This window comes from Hemicordylus capensis, chromosome 3, assembly GCF_027244095.1.
Source record: "Hemicordylus capensis ecotype Gifberg chromosome 3, rHemCap1.1.pri, whole genome shotgun sequence".
NCBI lineage: Eukaryota > Metazoa > Chordata > Lepidosauria > Squamata > Cordylidae > Hemicordylus > Hemicordylus capensis.
The window spans coordinates 21,143,868-21,162,932 of NC_069659.1; the positions used below are offsets into that span (position 1 = coordinate 21,143,868).

General features: G+C 47.8%; 1 long non-coding RNA gene across 1 annotated transcript in view; it reads right to left on the reverse strand.

The window, feature by feature from the left end:
- Nucleotides 1–19,065, reverse strand: part of LOC128350042 (uncharacterized) — a 47,623-nt gene that overhangs the window by 4,663 nt on the left and 23,895 nt on the right. The window contains exon 3 of the long non-coding RNA XR_008319132.1: nucleotides 9,753–9,822. This is a non-coding gene — a long non-coding RNA (uncharacterized LOC128350042). The remainder of the gene's footprint in view (nucleotides 1–9,752; nucleotides 9,823–19,065) is intronic.

Below are 19,065 nucleotides of genomic sequence, written 5' to 3' on the forward strand. Positions count from 1 at the left end.
AGGCATCCATGACATGATGGGTTGTCAATCACTGCATGCTCCGAGACAGGGCCAATAAGATTTGAGCACGTCCAGTACTCCCTCTGTCGAGCCCCAACGTACCCAGTTCTGGTCCTGTCTTCGCTCTGAGACAGTACTGGCTATTGTCCTCAGCTTCTTGGATTTTCCTTCTTTTCTGCTGTGTGCAAGGGGGGGAAAGGAGTTGGTTATTCCGGTGATTCCCTTCTGTGTCCTCTTATTTGGCTGAGTATTGGTTTTGCCCCCAGCCCTTTGTTTTAGTCCTCGTTTGTTCTCCTCCCTCCCCCCCCGTGCCTTTTCCTCCGCTCTGCTTCGCTATGGAACTCTCTCACGCTGGCGATATGTTAAAAGGTTCCCTATCAGAGGGACCACTTTCCGATGCCCCGGTTAAGTCCCCATTAGTCCCTTTGGGGGCTGGGGAGGCAGTAAGAGATCCCGCGCAGGGAGAGAAAGCGGCTGCCATGCTGACAGCTCCGGCTGATGCCTTGCCAGGGCAGGCTAGAGAGCAGACTCAAGCAAAGCGACAACTGCCTTTGGAGCTCGGAAAAGCCCTCAAAAAGGTGAAACACCTTACCGCAGAGGGCACTAAACAAAAGAAAAAGAAAAGAGCTAAGAAAGCTGTGCTAGCTAAATCTAAGTCGCCTCTCAGCGAGAGGCTGCAGATTCGGGCGGTAAAAGCACAGCTTCCCAGGAAGGAGCAAACGGCTCTTCCCGCCAATGTTGCGCCCGCCATTTTAGCCGTTCCCGAGCTGGCACTGCATTCCCCTCAGCAAAGTGCGGTTCCTTCAGTATCGGCGGCAGCGGCAACAGTGAATCAGGGGGGCGTGGCTTTGGCCGGACAGATGGCCCCGGCGCAGGTGGTCCCGATGGTGGTGAGTGACCCGGGGACGGTGGATTTGGCGGGTACTGTGGGCCCGGGGGGTGAAATGCTCTCGGCAAGGGAGCTTGCCTGGCTCAGTAACTTTGTCCAGAAGCACTGCCTAGCGGTCGTATCACCCTTAATTAGCCAGCAGAACTCTGGGGATTTGATCTGTACTCCTGGCAATGCAGTGGCTTCTGCAGGGGGATTAAATGCTACAGCGAGTAATGTTACACCACCCACAGGGGCAGAAGTAATGGCTACTGTGCCTGCCACAACAAACCCTCCCCACAGGGGGCACCGTCCTTCGTTCTCGTCCTCCCCTGACTCCAGTCCGGTGAGGCAGACCATTCCAGTTGGGGAACGCGTTTGGCACGCTAGAAAGGGGAGAAGACATAATCACAGACGGGTATCACACCCCTCATCCTCTAATGAGGATAATGTCACGCCTGCTAAGCGACCGTGGGGCCATGGTAAGGACATTCCATCACGATCCCTTACCAGGGAAGTTCGTGGGCCCCCGGCCCCTCCCCAGGATACAACTGGGCCTATCACTCCCAGCGGGGGAGGCGTTCCTCGGGATACAGATTCCAGTTCTGACGAATCTGAAAAAGAAGAAGGAGAGCTCTCAGATGAGCAAACACCATCAGTGAAGCCCCCCACTGCACGTTTGTTCTCCATTAATGAATTTGAGATCCTTTTAGCTAAAGCTAAGAAGGCTATCAATGATGTATCTAATGAATCCACTCCCCAGCCAGTGGCGGGATTGGATCAGGAGGTGTTCCCGTCTACTTCTGTTAATCAGGCTACGGTGCCCTTTCCCTCTCTTTTCAAGGAAGTAATGCTGGCAGAGTGGGGTATCCTGGTAGCTTCCAAACCTGCCATACATGTACCTAAGAAACTGTATACTTTACCTCCTGATATCATGTCTCTGCTAGCCGTGCCGGTAGTAGATGCCCCGGTGGCCCAACTGGTGACGGGGGCGTTGGTAAACAAGGAAGGAGAGGAGTTCCTCAAGTCTCCTGAAGAGAAAAAGACGGATCACTTGTTGAAGAAGGCGCACGAGTCATCAGCTACTGTTATCCGCGCGGCCGCCACCAATTCCATTTTCGCAAGAGCTACGATCCTATGGACAAAGGAGTTGGCTAAGTTGGTCCCAACGGAATTACCAAAGCTGCATCAAGGTTTGAACAAAATTGCCCGGGCGGCCGCACTCATGGCAGATTCCAGCCCGGACTGCATACAACATGCTTCTAGGGTTCATGGCTGCCAATGTCGCGGTCCGTAGAGGTCCATGGCTGCCAATGTCGCGGTCCGTAGAGGATTGTGGCTGAGGCACTGGAACGTTGACACAAAATCTAAGTCAGCGCTGACGGGCACCCCCTTCAGGGGGATTAAGCTGTTTGGGGAGGCATTGGACCCGGTTTTAATAGAAACCCGGGATAAGAAAAAAGCCATGCCTGTAGGACGGGGGGAAGCCAGAAGGCCCTTTCGAGGAGGAGCCTACTTTCAAAGTTCCTTTCGTCCCTTTAGGTCATTCGGAAGACCTGGACCTGCTGGTTCCTGTGACAACTTCAGGGACAGAGACCTTAGAGGGTCCCAGTACAGACAGACATGGTGTCAGCCCTGGAACTCCAGATCCAGAGGAAACGGAAGGAGAGGCGGCTTTTTCAGCACCACATCAGACCGACGGCAACGTAAGCAATGACTGGTCACAAGTTGGGGGCAGACTACAGGCCTTTGCAGGGGTTTGGGAGAACTCGTCTACAGACAGTTGGGTTCTTCAAACAGTTACTCAGGGGTACCATATAGAATTTACTACAACACCCCCAGACATTTTCTTCACGACCCCTCTTTCGAAAAACCCTGCAAAGAGAAAATTAATGAGGGACGCTATCAAGCACTTGCTGGATATCCAGGCGATAGAACCGGTTCCCGCAGACCAGCTTTCAGAGGGAGTTTTCTCTCTGCTTTTCCTGGTCCCAAAGAAAGACGATTCATGGAGGGCGGTTTTGGATCTGAAAAGGCTGAATCGGTACGTGCGGAAGAGGCATTTCAGAATGGAGTCGTTCAGATCCATCAAAGCAGCAGTCCTCTCTGGGGACTGGCTGGCGTCGTTAGACTTGTCCGAAGCATATCTGCACGTACCGATTCACCCCGAGTTCCGCCGTTACCTCCGCTTCGCCTACAACGACAAGTACTACCCAATATGCGGCCCTCCCGTTCGGCCTCTCGACCGCCCCGAGAGTGTTCACAAAGCTGATGGTGGCTGTCATCGCCCACGCCAGGATGCAGGGCATTCACGCATATCCGTACCTGGACGACATTTTGCTCCGAGCACACTCAGCGGAAAAAGCGGAGCAGAGTGTTCGTCGCATGGTCCGGATCCTGCAAGAACATGGCTTCCTGATCAACACCTCAAAAAGCCACCCGCAGCCTACCCAAGTCTTGCTACACCTCGGGGTCCTCTTCGACACGAAGGCAGCTGTTGTACGTCTCCCAAAGGAAAGAAGGATGAAAATATCGTCGGCGGTGACTCCATACATACTCAAACAGAGGGCCCCACTCCTGCGCTTGGCACAGATTCTAGGAATGATGGTGGCCTGCTTCGACTGCGTTCCTTGGTCAAGATGGCACTCCAGACCCCTGCAGTGGCTACTATTGCCTTACCAGGAGCGCATTATGAGCAGGGAAAATGTCTGGGTCAGACTCCCCAGGAGGGTACAGCAGTCCTTCCTGTGGTGGACGTCGGCGGCCATGCAGCAAGGGCTCCCGCTGGAGCTCCCGGAAAAACTGATCCTTACCACAGACGCGAGTCTTTTCGGTTGGGGAGCGCACTGCAGGACCCTACGTGCACAAGGGAAATGGAATCAGGAAGATCTCAGGCACAATATAAATTGGCTGGAACTAAAGGCGGCTCTGTTGTGCTTCCAAGCAACACTGGAGGGTCAGGACGTGTTGGTGCGCACGGACAATGTGACATCGAAAGCACACATAAACCACCAAGGGGGCACAAGATCTCGGGCCCTGATGCACGAGGCGGATGTGCTGTTCCGCTGGGCAGAAGTTCACCTAAGGTCCATATCCGTGGAACATCTAGCCGGGTGCTCAAACCTATTAGCAGACTGGTTGAGCAGACAGTGTCTGGATCCAGGCGAATGGGCTCTTCACCCAGAAGTGTTCAATCAGATCGTTCAGAAATGGGGACTTCTGGAGGTGGATCTTTTCGCATCCGCCCTCAATCACAAACTCCCGAGGTTCTTTTCACGACACCTCTGTTACCAGGCGGAGCAGGTGGATGCCCTGGTATCCAGTTGGCCTCGGGGGGTTCTGCTTTATGCCTTTCCTCCCCTAACAATACTGAGGATGGTAATCAGAAAGGTAGTGGCCGAGGGAGCCGAGATCATATTGGTAGCCCCATTCTGGCCCAGGCGCCCATGGTTTTCGGATCTGTGGGCGCTGTCTGTCAGAAAACCGTGGCCTCTTCCAACGAGGCCCAACCTGCTGAGTCAAGGACCGGTCCTTCATGCAGACCCCGATTGGCTCCGTCTACACGCCTGGAGGTTGAGCGCCGGGCATTAGAGACCAAAGGCTATCCCGAGACGGTGCAAAGGACCATCCTAGCGGCGAGACGTCAATCCACACACCGCATTTACCAGCTGACGTGGGCGGCCTTTTGCTCTTGGTCGCACAAGAACGGTCTCGACCCATTGCACGCCGGAGTGCCTGAAGTGCTTCGCTTCCTACAGGCCAGGATAGAGCAGGGTCTACGCCCCAGTACGCTGAGGCGTCAGACGTCAGCACTATCCTCGGTTTTGGATATCTCGGGGATTGAATCCCAGTCCCTGCATCGGGATATTCGGCGTTTCTTGAAGGGGGCGGTCAATCTGAATCCGCCCCCTGTACCGAGATTTCCTTCGTGGGATTTGGATAAAGTGCTCCAAGCCCTCACGAAGGAACCTTTTGAGCCATTACAAAAGGTCCCCTTAAAACTACTGCCATTTAAAGTGCTTTTTCTCATCGCAATTACCTCGGCCAGACGAGTGTCAGAGTTGGCAGCACTGTCGGTGTGGGACGAGCTCTGTGTCTTTCAGAGGGAAGAGGTCGTGATGAAGTTGGACCCTACTTTTCTACCAAAAGTAAACTCTGTATTTCACAGGACACAGGAGATCGTCTTGCCATCATTTTGCCCTAATCCACGTCACCCTAAGGAACACATCTGGCATTCATTGGATGTTCGTCGGGCTCTTAGGATATATATAAAGAGAACCAAAAACTTCAGGAAATCGGATTCCCTGTTTGTGGCTTATTCGCATTCAAAGCTGGTCACAAAGGTATCGAAGGAGACCTTGGCTCGATGGCTCAGGTCCACAATCGCCTTGGCATACGAAACTCTGCAACTACGGGCGCCTTCGGGTATCACGGCACATTCCACTAGGAGTGCATCTGCATCAGCAGCTTTTTCAGCAAGAGTTCCAGTTGAAGATATCTGCAAGGCGGCAACTTGGTCCTCCTCCTCTCAGTTTGTGAAACACTACAAGATACCTTCATTTCACAAACCACAAGCGGCCCTAGGTCGCACGATCCTGCAGAAAGTTTTATAGGCAGTGATGGAAAGTGAGGCATCCGTCGCCCCACCCAGACAATGGCTTGGATATGTCCCATCGTGTCATGGATGCCCTCCCCATACTTGGAAAAAGAAACATTGGTAGACTTACCGTGAAGGGTTCTTTTTCAGGTATGGGGAGGGCATCCGGCCCGCCCACGGATGCAAGGGTGGAGATCTAGGGGTGGCGGACCAACTCCTAGGGTAACAGTTTAACCTATCACTTGACCTCTCCATCATTCTAACTTTTTCACTGTACGTACTGTTTTCACAAGTTTCTTCTTTGTCTCCTATTGCTATTTTCACTCTGTATTTTTATGCTGAGGTTCACACAATGTAATGATTATGTCGCTCCGCAAGACCAGAACTGGGTACGTTGGGGCTCGACAGAGGGAGTACTGGATGTGCTCAAATCTTATTGGCCCTGTCTCAGAGCATGCAGTGATTGACAACCCATCGTGTCATGGATGCCCTCCCCATACCTGAAAAAGAACCCTTCACGGTAAGTCTACCAATGTTTCTTTTTCTCCTCAGGGCAGGACTAGAACCAGTGGGTTGAAACTGCAAGGAAGCAGGTTCAAGCTTGATATTAGGGGGAATTCGTGAACTGTCGGCTGTTTGACAGTGGAACGGTCTGCCTAATACAGTGGTGGGGTCTCCTCTAGAGGTCTGCAGACAGGAGCTGGGTGGTCATCTGTCAGGGATATTGTTCCTGTTCCCTGCATTGAGCAGAGGGTTGGACTAGAAGACCATGAAGGCTCCTTCCAACCCTTATATTCTGTGGTTCATAAATGCATGCGCACAGTTGGATTCTTTGCCCTTAACTGCTATATGCATAATACCAAACCACCAAATAAATACTTCCTTTTTCACTGAGCTAGCTCTACCTATACTGCAGAGTCAAGCGGCATGGTAGATGGTACTGCTTCAGACCATAAGTGGGGGATACCCCCTCTGAATACTCTTCATTTGAAAGGCTGCATTCTCCGTCACAATTAAAGAGTTAACTGTGAGCAGCCAGCCCCGCACACTCCTGTAGAGTTTGTCTTGAGAACTTGGGGTTTCCGGGCTACCCCGGTGTAATTTCTGTAGTTAACCAGCATGTAACTGGGATTGCTAACCAGAATAAAATCCTGCTTTTGCCTGACAATTCTAGGTTTTTATCATGCAGAGCTGGCCATGATTGTTCTGGTCAAGAGAAAATGACTGAATACTGCTGTGTAGTCTTCCACTACTGCATGCTTATTGAAGCAAATTTACATCTACTAGGGGTTTTTATTTTGCAGCATAACCAGCACTTTGATGACCTGGAGCTACTGGGGTGCCATGAGCAGAGGGGCATAGTGAACTCGGGTATCTCGGATTATGTTCCAATAACCGACATTCACCAATACCTAGTTTTGTTTGTAACGCAAGTACATGTGCACAAGAGATCCATCTGTGTGCAGTGAGGATTTTCCCATACTGTTTTTTGGGAGAAGTGTTTAGGATCCCCAACACCCTAACCACAGCTGTCAGGGTGCTTCTGAGGAAGATAGTTCCATGTTTGTCTCGGTAGGAAATACCATAAAGAGACTCTGAAGGCTGATCCAAGACCCATTTCTTGGTTTGGGAAGATATCAACTACTAACCTTGGCTTCCTTCCTCAAGCTGCAGCTTTGGTTGGTGTCTGTTTCCCCATTCCAAAGAACAAACTTGCTCCCGTGTAATGTTTTGCATATGTAAAACATGTAAATATAGTAGAATAGCTTTGTAGTTGAAGAAGAGCAAAGTCCCACCCCTGGCCCATATTAGAATTGGGTCAGCACTTAAAGCATCATTGAGAACACTTAAGAAAAAAATTCTTTTCCAGAGAATCCTAAACTGACTTGTAATGATTGCAGATGTACAGTGCTGCTTTCTAATTGTAGAAATTACCGTTTCTAATGAGGTGTGGAAATGTAGTGTGTGTGTTTCCTCCTCAACAGCTGTACTCAGGATTTGCACAGTAACATGATGCACGCCCTGTCCTCGGGGCATATATGAGTTTTGTTAACTTAGAAATTCCCAGCTGGGTGGATTGCTTACTCAGGAACCAACGAATTACGCTACAAATTATATGTCCATTTTTAATAGTTCCAAGTGAATTTCAGCAAGCCAGGTATATGTGTCAACACAGCAGATGCCTTTCTGAACACCTTGTATTGGGGAATGTGGAACACACAGATGCAGAACCGACTCTTAATTCTTGATTTTAAATTATGAGTAGAAGACCATTTGGGGGAACATGGGAACTCACTCGCAAAAAAAAAATTGTCTATTGGAAGCCGAAGGAATTCACATTGCGAGACAGATACTTCCCAGAGTTGGTAGTAAGAGAATTTGACAGAAATCTGTGAGACAGAAAGGGCTAAAATCAGCCTTCACACTACCAATAGTTGCCTTCAAAATTCAATAGTGATGCTGATGTTTTTTAAAATGCAATTACGAGCAATTTAAATTAAACTTTGCGGACGATAGCTCAGGTTTCCCGGTTCAATCCCTGGCATCTCCATTTTAAAAAGGAAAGGGGGGAATATTGGGAAGCAGAAAAGTGAAATATCTCTTGCCCGCAAACCTTGGAGAGCAGGTGCCAGCCAGGGTAGACAGCACTGGGCTAGATGGCCCCATGTTATATGGCAGCTTTGTATGTTCATATATTGTATTACTGTATTTATTCAGTGAGCTAGAAACTGCATGAAAAAGTGGCTGGAGATAAAAGTTGTTGAGCATTCGAAGCATTTGTGCTATTAACATTTCATGTGATACTGTTTTAATAACAGTGGCTGATATGTTACACAGGCTTATGCCTGTGCAGCTGCGGGCATCTATAGAAATGCATCTATGGAAATGGAAGTGCTCTTGCAGTCTTGGGCAAGAACACTCTTGCACATATACATAATCTAATGAACATGCATTTCAGGAGCACAGCTTACATTGTTTCCGGTGTAAGTTGCGCTACTGAAGAGCATGTGCACTGGTTTAAGTATTTGTGCAAAAGCTCTCTGTGCCAGAATTCCAACTTTGCCTTGCACAGCTACAGCCACACCAGCCAATCAGAAACACTCACATAAGCCTGTGTGACCTGTCTGTCATCCAGTGCAGTGTATTAATAGTATTGGTATGTAAAAGTGTTATGGTGTATTCATTCCAAGTGGAACCATAAAATGTGAAAGGCTTTGGTTGCTTCCGGATTGGTTTACATTGGTTCTCAGACTTCCCAGGTGGATGGAAGCCGTTCCATGTGTCTGATAAGGAATCCCTATAATTTGCCACTGAGTTTTTATATATTGCAAATGGGGCCACCCTTGGTTGACACAAGGAAGTGCCCCAGTCTGTTGGCTTCCCTGCTTCCCTCTCGCATACGGAGAATGAGCCCTAAGATACACCAAATCTCCCCAGTGCACTGAATGACATCTGAAGGTTGGTATGGAGGATAAACTATCTTTGGATGTGGTCGATAAGCTGTCTTGAGAGCTGCTGAACACTGCTCGACTGTGATTAAGCTCCAGTTTGTGTGACAAACATTGTATATTCCCCACACTCCGCTTACCCTTGATTCAGGTTCTCTTCCCTTTCCTCTGTCACTTCACCTGTGTTGATATCTAAACTGTAAGCCCCTCAGGGCAGGGACCTCTCCTCCCATTCTTTGTACAGTGCAGTGTTTCTCCAGGGCACTTTCTAGATTAGACCCTGCAGCGGGGTCACGTCGTATCTCCGAAGTGTGCTTCCACACCTCCTGCATTGTGACACCGCAGTCCCTACGCTGACAGCAGGGTGCCGTTCAGATTTCCAATGCCTTGTTTCGGATTTAATCACTGCGATATAGTGCTATGATGTTGTATATCCGGCAGAAGAAAATTGCTGGGTTTGGGGGGTGTTAGTTTCTGTAAGACTGCTCCCCCTGCTGTTTACATTTTGAATGTGATTTGCCTGAACAGAAGCATTTTGCTGCTGTTGAGCAGCTAATCTGGAAAGCGCCTAGAACACAGTTTGAAAAACCACTGCCTTCCAGCTTCCTGTCACAAACTAAAATTATTTCCTGAAGGAGTTGGTTTTTTCCCCTTCTTCTCAGGATTCTGGGAGCAGCCACTATGCAATCCCATCTTCTAGTTTAAACTCAAATTTTAAAGATGGGTGGCTAACCACATGAAACAAAAATAATGCCAACAAGTTGGTTTTTATTAATGTATTACATTTGCTGTTTGTTTATGAAAGTCAAATGTGCAAATTTGTATGAATAAATATTACCTGTTTATGACAGAGGGTCTGCACAGTTTCTGGACTCTGACCTTAGGCATTTTCCGGATTGGGGGCTTTACTGTGGGAGGAACTGTTGTAAGTTAGAATGAGAGTACATAAAGCCTGTATAAGCATAAATTGGAGTCAGTGTGGGCTATACGCATTGCTGCCTTTTATTACAGTTCATTACACTTTTTCTTCCTTGGTTCGTTCACACAGCAGGCTTCCTCTTATCAATCCTGCCCATTTCTGGCCAATAGGGTTGTAGAGGAGGCAGGGCCGCACCAGCTGCTTTCCAACTGGTGCATTCACCTGTGCCCAGGTAGTGAAGAGAGAGAGAGAGAGTGTGTGTGTGTGTGTGTGCATGCATGGTGTTCTTGTGCAACAACTACACATCAATGGGTAGCTCCAGCTACTGTAATATTATTTATTTTTATTAATTATTATTATTTAAAATATTTATACCATGCCCCTCCAGTGCACTACTGCTGGGGTGGCTCACAACACCACATTTTGCGGTCTCACTGGGGATGAGGGCTGGGGGTTGGGAAGCTTCCCCCTGGAATGGAAGTGCTTTCCATGCTTACTGTTGCCTGGAGAATTTTTTTAAAAAATATATAATTTTGCAATGGTGTTCTCGTACAAGAACACTGGTATACCAGAGCAATGGAAAGATCTGCCATATTGCTACCTCATTCAAGACGATATCTCATTGGTTAGCAAGGCGCCAGCCAGGCCCTCCCCAGCAGGGCCGTCCCTAGTGGGGCTAGGGGAGAATCAGATTGGTGACCCACCCACCCCAGTGCATCATAGCAGGTGGCTCGCGAGGCTGCCTGCCTGCTACCAAGCCAGTGGAAAGGCAGGCTGCTCACCACCCGCAGCTCCACTCCCTGCCCAGACCCATCTGCTTAGCATGGGCAAGCCATATTTGAGCAGCTGCGTTGCCAAAGACAGAATTTGCTCACCCCACTCTTCAGGCTACAGGGGGCTTGTTCTGAAGCCTCATTTGCCCCTGGACTCATTTGTGAGTCCTTTGCACTCAAAGTCCCAAGCAGCAGCTTGAAAAAACAAATACACATCCCCCCCCCCCCGGGCTTATTTGAGCCTCTTATTTTGGAGGTGACAATGTTGGACGTAACCATACAGGGTACCTGTGTGTGTGTGTCACAGAGGAGCATCGCAGACAGCAGCGTGAAAGGATTCCTTCTGCACTGCGAGGGACTCAGCCACTCTGTGTCATGCAAGCCCAGTCAGCAGCAGGGAGCTGAAACTGCCCGCTAGCCTTTGGGAGATTATTTGGCAAGGGAGGAAGCCTTTCTCCCCAGCTCCATGAGGCACTCCAGGGAGTGGGAGACGGGAAGGAGGAGGACTCCTTTTAGTTTGCACAGCAACGCCAGCGTTTGTCCAGAGTTCACTTCAGCAGCAGGAGCTGCTTTTCTGAAGAAAGAGCTTCCCTTCCACGCAAGAGCCATTTCCCTCTGCACTTTCCTCCATGCTGGGAGGGCCCTTGAAGGGAGACGGAGGAGCCCTCTCTCTTCAGAGCGCCAGGAGCAGGAAAGCGCTGCAACCACAGCATCACACACAGCAGCAGAGGAGGCATAAAGACAGAATGATTTTACCAGCTTGGGCTCAGTCTCTACTCACTGCTGCCTGCTGCTCCCGTGTGGACAGAAGTCTTTGCAGCTTCGGATTTTCTTTTCCTTCGTGGCAACATCAGCCACTATACGTCCAAAAGGCTTTAATCTAACTGTGTCATAAACACCATCGGTACTCAGAGATCCTCAGCTCTTGCTCAGTACCATCCGACCTGAGGGGCCCAGCATCCGGCACTACATCGACAATCATTCCATTTTGTTTATCCATGTGGTTTTCTTGGTAAAATACAGGAGTGGTTTAGCATTGCCTTCTCCCGTACAGTATGAAATGATGCCTTTGTCATTGTCACTAAACTGACCATCCTTCCTACATCACTGCTGCCCAATATAGGTGCCTGCTTGCTTTAGCTGGGTAGCTGGGATTACCTTCGCGCCTTGGTTGACACTACTGGCAGCATACCTCCCCGTGTACTTCACTCATCTCTCCCAGGAACACACACACACACACATCACGATGAGGCAGCATAGCAGGACTTGGGGAAGCAAGTGGGATTGCACAGAAGTAAATGATTTAGTTCAATGGGCTTCCTCTTCAGTAAAAAGTGCACGAAAAATGGTTGGATTCAGAAATCTGCTCACCTGCTCTCTCCTCCCTGTCTGTGTTGACAAGCTCAAGTTATATTGGAAGCAAGCGGAGGAAGAGGGAGGTGTATGGTTTGGGATCTGTGGGGAGGAAAGGAGGGGGGAGCCGAGATTTCTCCCTGCCTGTTTCCCCATGGTGAGGGGGCAGAGGAAGCAAGAATGGGCGGGGAGGGGGAAAGAACTGTCCATACTGCCACATGCTGCAAAGGCTCCCTACAGCGGAAAAATACCGCTACTTTTCTGCAGTGCATTTACAACATAGTAGGGCAAAAACACATCATTAAAATTTGACTCAAGGCATGGGAAATATGAACGACACCCTGCTGACAATGCAACGACACCGAGGTGGAAACACGGGCAATAGGAAGAGGCACCTAGCAGAAACATTGCGAGTACGTTGCAGCGTGTAATCTGGAAAATGCCCATAAGTCTGAGATACTAAGGACAAAGCTTTGGCTGAGATTGGCTTGGCTGAGAGAAAGGAAGCTCTCCAGGTAAATTCCTATTTACATAACCAGGTGTTTCTGGGAGTATAGTCCAATGGTATATAGAGTAATGCTCTAGACCAGGGATTCTCAACGTTGAGACCCAGATGTTGTTGGATTTCAACTCCCATAATCCTCAACCAAAGGCCACTGGGGCTGGGGATTATGGGAACTGAACATCTGGGGACCCAACATTGAGAATCCCTGCTCTAGACGACTACACAGCCTTATGGCTAAACCACACAACCATAGTGCATAGTATTCTTAAAAGACTAATAACACAACACATACAGTAACTCTCTAGTCCACATACATTCTAAACCCATGATACCATAGGGATCTAGAAAGCTGCCATATACTGTCAGTCAGTCTCTTGGTCCATCTAGTTCAGTATTGTCTACACAGACTAGCAGTGGCTTCTCCAAGGTTACAGGCAGGAGTCACTCTCAGCCCTATCTTGGAGATGCCAGGGAGGGAACTTGAAACCTTGTGCATGCAAGCATGCAGATGCTCTTCCCAGAGCGGCCCCATCCCCTAAGGGGAATAGCTTACACTGCCTGCTCACATGTAGTCTCCCATTCAAATGCAAACCAGGGTGGACCCTGCTTAGCAAAGGGGACAATCATGCTTGCTACCACAAGACCAGCTCTCCCGCCGTAGTGGCAGAACACTAACCATTACCCCCCATGTCCTCTCTACTTGCTGAATCACTAGTGTTTGCTGTATCACTTGAGAGAATCACATATATGTATGTGCACTGAACATAATACACAAACAGGATGGCTCTAGTGACTTCGAAAGTGTGATAGTGGTTAGAATACAATCTGTACTGGTGCTGACGTTCACACCAAGTTACTCAACAGTGCTCCGCCAAAGTTACTTTAAAAGATGACTTTATTTCAGTAGGACTACTACGGAGTAATTTAATCTGTGTGTCCATGTGCTTACGTACAGATCTGCATACATGTACCATTATTCCCACATTTGATTTATATTTAAAATATTTGTATCCCACCTTTCCAGTGATGCACAATGTGATTTACAAGAACAATATAAAACAGTCTGGTCAGAAATTAAGCTCTCAGACTAAAACAGAAGAGAAGAGACTGCAGGCAATGCTCACTAAAATGGCACAAATTAAAACAGATTAAAAGCCACGTTCAAAAGATCCCTTGGATCTGTGGCTCCTGCAGAGTATGGAAGGCACCATAAAATAAATCTTGCATTAGGTTTTTGTTTGTTTGTTTGTTTGTTTAATAAAATCTTGCATTAGGTTTTTTTTTTTTTAAATCCAAGGTTTTTAAATTGTTTTGGGGTATTTTAATTGGTTTTGAATTGTTTTGTTTTAAGTGGTGTGTTTTAAATGGCGTTTGTTTTATGTCTTTTTAAACTTGTGTACTGCCTAGAGCCTTTGGATGGGGCGATCTTTAAATGTAATAAATGAATGATAAATTTATTAATAAATTACACATGGCTAAAACGCAGCTGAAGAATTTGTTTTGTTTTGTTTATTTAGAATAATTATACACAGAATTTCAAGCAAAAAGGTTCTCAAAGCAGATTTCCTAGACCTCCCCCCCAAAAAGGGAGGGGGGGAGATGGTTCCCTATTTTCTATAGTCGAAAGTTAAAAGTGACGTCGTATTGTCATCTTCTTTAGGGCTTAAATTTACTCACAAGCAGAGGCGTATCTAGGGAAAATAGCGCCTAGGGCAAGCACTGAAATTGCGCCCCCTGTCCAAGCATCTGACACCCATCTTTCAGATAACTTTACCATAATATCAGCTGAAAAATACAAGTCAGGCTCTTTAATCTTTTAATATTTCAAAAGCTATTTAGCAGTGGACTTAGCCAGATCAAAAAAATGCTGGAAAACTACAAATTTCAGAATGCTGGGGCTCATGAAATACCCAAATACTATGTGGAGGTGTACTTGGAAAACTAGAAGTGCCTGTCTAATTCTCTACTATGCATTGTAGCATCACTATTACATAAGTTTTAAAAATCAATGGAGAATTTGACTTTTCCCTGATACTCCGAAAATAATTAAAGGATATGCAGAGTAAACTGTGTCACTGCTTGGAATATATTCTAGTCTTTCAGAAAGACAGTTAAAATGAAAGAAAGAGAGCAAGAAACTCCTAGTGGGCCTTAATATTAAGGATTTCACACTGATTCAAAGACAAACTCACCATTAATAGCCATATTAGCAAGACATCACATTTAACTCACTTATCACAAGAAGCAAAGTAAGAGCAAATGAATACAATCCTAGCTCATATGCGTCAGCTCAGTATTTACAAGCCCTGATTCTCTGTACATAGTGCCAATCTGAATATGTGTACAGTGTCTTATATTATTATTTTTTTACCTGTAACCCCTTTGGGGGGCTTCCTAAAGTCTGTGGGGTTTTTTTGCAAAGGTTCCCCCTCACCCCGCTGGCCTCTAGGGCCTCACAGGTACCATTTGAGCATGTGCGGTGGCCAATTTTAAAAATAATCTTTTTTTAAAAAGGCCACTGAAAACAAAATGGCCACCGCACCTGCTCAAATGGCCTCTGCAAGGCCTGGCATGACCTAGGGCTTCACAGAGGCCATTTGAGCATGTACGGTGGCCATTTTGCTTTTGGCAGCCATTTAATTTTTTTTTTAATTTTACAAAATGGCGCGCCCCTTCAAGTGGCGCCCGGGGCACGTGCCCTGCCTTGCCTGTCCCACCCTAGATACGGCCCTGATCACAAGTAGTAGTAGCAGCTGTGCAGAGCTGCCATGGCATGGAGTTAGGGTTTATTTTACACTTTCATGCTGCTTCTGAACCAAAAATTTGTTTGGGCTCTCCTGAGGAGGATGATGCAGGGGGTGCGCCTGGCAGCCTTGGGGCAGCTATTGCTGTAGTGGTGGGGAATAGAAGAATTGGCGCTGGCAGAACAGCTGGCCGTTACAGAGGAAGAGAAACTAGTAATTTAGTAACTTTTTCTACTTCCAACTGTTCTGACAACTCTCAGGCCTTGGGGAGCAGCACCAACTACCCACAGAGCCTGACCTTGCTCCTTTGTAATGCCAGGTCAGTTCAAAACAAGACCGAAATTGTTCATGATCTAATCATGGATGAGGGAGCTGACCTGGCATGTATAACTGAGACCTGGTTGGGGGAAGCGAGTGGCCCAGTGTGGGCTCAGCTTCTCCCTCCAGGTTACTCTGTTGTGGAGCAGGTTAGGGGAAGTGGGCGGGGGGTGGGGTGGGTGGAGTGGCAGTGGTCCATAAATATACTATCTCCCTTACCAGGGCCCCTGTGAGACAGTTGACCTATATTGAGTGTGTATTCTTGAGGCTGGGAACTAGGGATAGATTGGGGATTCTGTTGGTGTACCGTTCACCCTGCTGCCCAACTGACTCCCTAACTGAGCTGACGGAGCTGGTCGTGGAGTTGGTGTTGGAGTCTCCCAGGCTCTTGGTGCTGGGGGACTTCAATATCCACTTTGGGACTGGCTTGTCTGGTGCAGCTCAGGAGTTCATAGCGGCCATGACAACTATGGGCCTATCCCAATTAATTTTTGAACCAACTCATGTTGCTGGCCACACACTGGATTTGGTCTTCTGTTTGTATCAGGGGGGTGTTCCGTGGGTGGGGAATCCGGTGGTTACCCCATTGTCATGGACAGATCACTACCTGGTTAAGGTTGGTATCACGGTCACAATCCACCCCTGCAGGGGTGATGGACCGATTAGGATGGTCCACCCAAAAAGGCTGCTGGACCCAGTAGGTTTCCAAAAGGCCTTGGAGGGTTTTGATGTTGGTGCGGCCGGTGATTCTGTCGATGCCCTGGTGGGAACATGGAACAGAGAACTCACCAGGGCAGTAGATATTATCGCTCCTAAGCGTCCCTCCAGGCCTGCTTCTAAGATGGCTCCCTGGTACACGAAGGAGTTGCGGGGGATGAAGCGGCTTGGTAGGCGACTGGAACGCAAGTGGAGGAGAACTCTGCTCGAATTTGACAGGATGCAACATAGGACCCACTTGAAGACCTATGCAATGGCAGTGCGCGCAGCAAAAAAGCGTTTTTGGTCAGCACGAATTGCGTCTGTGGGCTCACGTACGGCAGAGTTATCCCGGGTGGTGAGGAGTATAATCTCTGCTCCTTCTGCCTCAAATCAGCTCCCGGAGACACTCTGCTGTGACGCCTTTAGTGGGTTCTTTGCAAATAAAATCTCCTGTATTCGGGCCGACTTGGACTCCACTATTTCTGCAGGGTCTGTGAGGGAGGTATCCAGCAATCCCTCTTGCAGTGTTAGGTTGGATCAGTTTCAATCTGTGACTCCTGATGACGTGGACAAGCTGCTTGGAGCGGTACGGCCTACCACTTGTTCTCTGGATCCTTGCCCGACCTGGCTGCTTCGATCTCGCGGAGAGATTGTTGGAGATGGCCTAGTTAATATCATAAATGCATCGCTGGGGGAGGGTAGGGTGCCTCCTTGTTTGAAGGAGGCAATAGTTAGACCTCTTTTTAAGAAGCCTATCCTGGATCCCTCAGCGATGGATAGTTATAGGCCAATCTCCAATCTCCCCTGGCTGGGCAAGGTAACCGAGAGGCTGGTGGCTAACCAGCTCCAGGCAGTTTTGGAGGAAACTGATTATCTAGACCCATTTCAAACTGGCTTTAGAACGGGCTATGGGTTGAGACAGCCTTGGTCGGCCTGATGGATGACCTTTACCGGGGAATCGACAGAGGGAGTGTGACTCTGTTGGTCCTCTTGGATCTCTCAGCGGCGTTCGATACCATCGACCATGGTATCCTTCTGGGTCGCCTGGAGGAGTTGGGAATAGGGGGCACTGCTTTGCAGTGGTTCCGTTCCTATCTCTCGGGTAGATCCCAGATGGTGGAGCTTGGTGACAGTCGCTCCTCAAAGCAGGAGCTATTATATGGAGTCCCTCAGGGCTCCATTCTGTCACCAATGCTTTTTAATATCTACATGAAACCGCTGGGTGAGGTCATCAGGAGATTTGGTGCTGGGTGTTATCAGTATGCTGATGACACTCAAATCTACTTCTCCTTTTCATCTTCAGGAAATGGCACTCACTCTTTAAATGCCTGCCTACAGGCAGTAATGGGCTGGATGAGGGAGAACAAATTGAAGCTGAATCCAAGCAAGACGGAGGTGCTCATTGTGGGGGCTCAGAATCTGAGGAGTGAGTTAGAACTCCCTGTGCTGGATGGGGTTACACTCCCCCAGAAGGAGCAGGTGCGCAGCTTGGGAGTACTCCTGGACCCAGGCCTCACCCTGGTTTCTCAGGTGGAGGCCATGGCCAGGAGTGCTTTCTATCAGCTTCGGCTGATTCAACAGCTGCGTCCATTCCTTGAGGAGTGGACCTCAAAACAGTGGTGCACCAGCTGGTAACCTCCCGGCTTGACTATTGCAATGCGCTCTACGTGGGGCTGCCTTTGTACGTAGTTCAGAAACTTCAATTAGTTCAGGATGCGGCAGCCAGACTGGTCTCTGGGGTAACCCGGAGAAACCATATTACACCTATTTTGAAACAATTGCACTAAGCTGCAGATATGTTTCCGGGCAAAATACAAAGTGCTGGTGATTACCTTTAAAGCCCTGAATGGCTTAGGCCCGAGTTACCTTAGAGAGCACCTTCTTCTGCGTGATCCCCACTGCACATTAAGGTCTTCTGAGGAGGTTTGTCTCCAGTTACCACCAGCTCGTCTGGTGGCGACTCAGAGGCGGGCCTTCTCTATAGCTGCTCCAGGGCTGTGGAATGCGCTCCCTGCGGAAATCCGTAATTTGAATTCTCTATTAGCCTTCAGGAGAGCCCTTAAAATATATTTCTTTGGCCTGGCTTTCCAGGGTTTTTTAATTTAACCCAATTTTGGGGCTTTTAATTACTGTAAACTGATTAATTGCTGTTTTAAAATGTTTTTAAATTGTTAATTGTTGCTATATTGTTTTTTAATTTGTTTTAGCTTTTTGTTGTTTTAGAGGCATGTTTTAATTGTAAAACAAGGGTTTTACAATTGGGTCCCTGAGCCATTTCGGAAGGGCGGTATATAAATCAATCAATCAATCAATCAATCAAATAAATAAATAAAAATAAAATCGTGTCTCCAGTTGCTATTAAAACTTGCTTGCTATTAAAGTTGCTATTAAAACTTGTTTTAAAATGTTTTTAAATTGTTAATTGTTGCTATATTGTTTTTTAATTTGTTTTAGCTTTTTATTGTTTTAGAGGCTTGTTTTAATTGTAAAACAAGGGTTTTACAGCTGGGTCCCTGAGCCATTTCGGAAGGGTGGTATATAAATCAAATAAATAAATAAATAAATAAAATAAAATCGTGTCACCAGTTGCTATTAAAACTTGCAGGCGCCAATGTCACAAAGCCTTGGCCAGAGGAGGTGGGAGGGGCAGCTCAGAAAATGGCAACGGGTTAAACGCCCTCTGCCTCTGCACTGTAATCTCAATCCAAATCACATTCCCATGGCTGCTTGTGAGTAAACTGAAGGCCCTATTTAATGTATTTATTTACATAATTTATTTACATAATAAATACATAAATGGGGCCATAACTTAGTGGAAGAGCATCTGCTTTGCATACAGA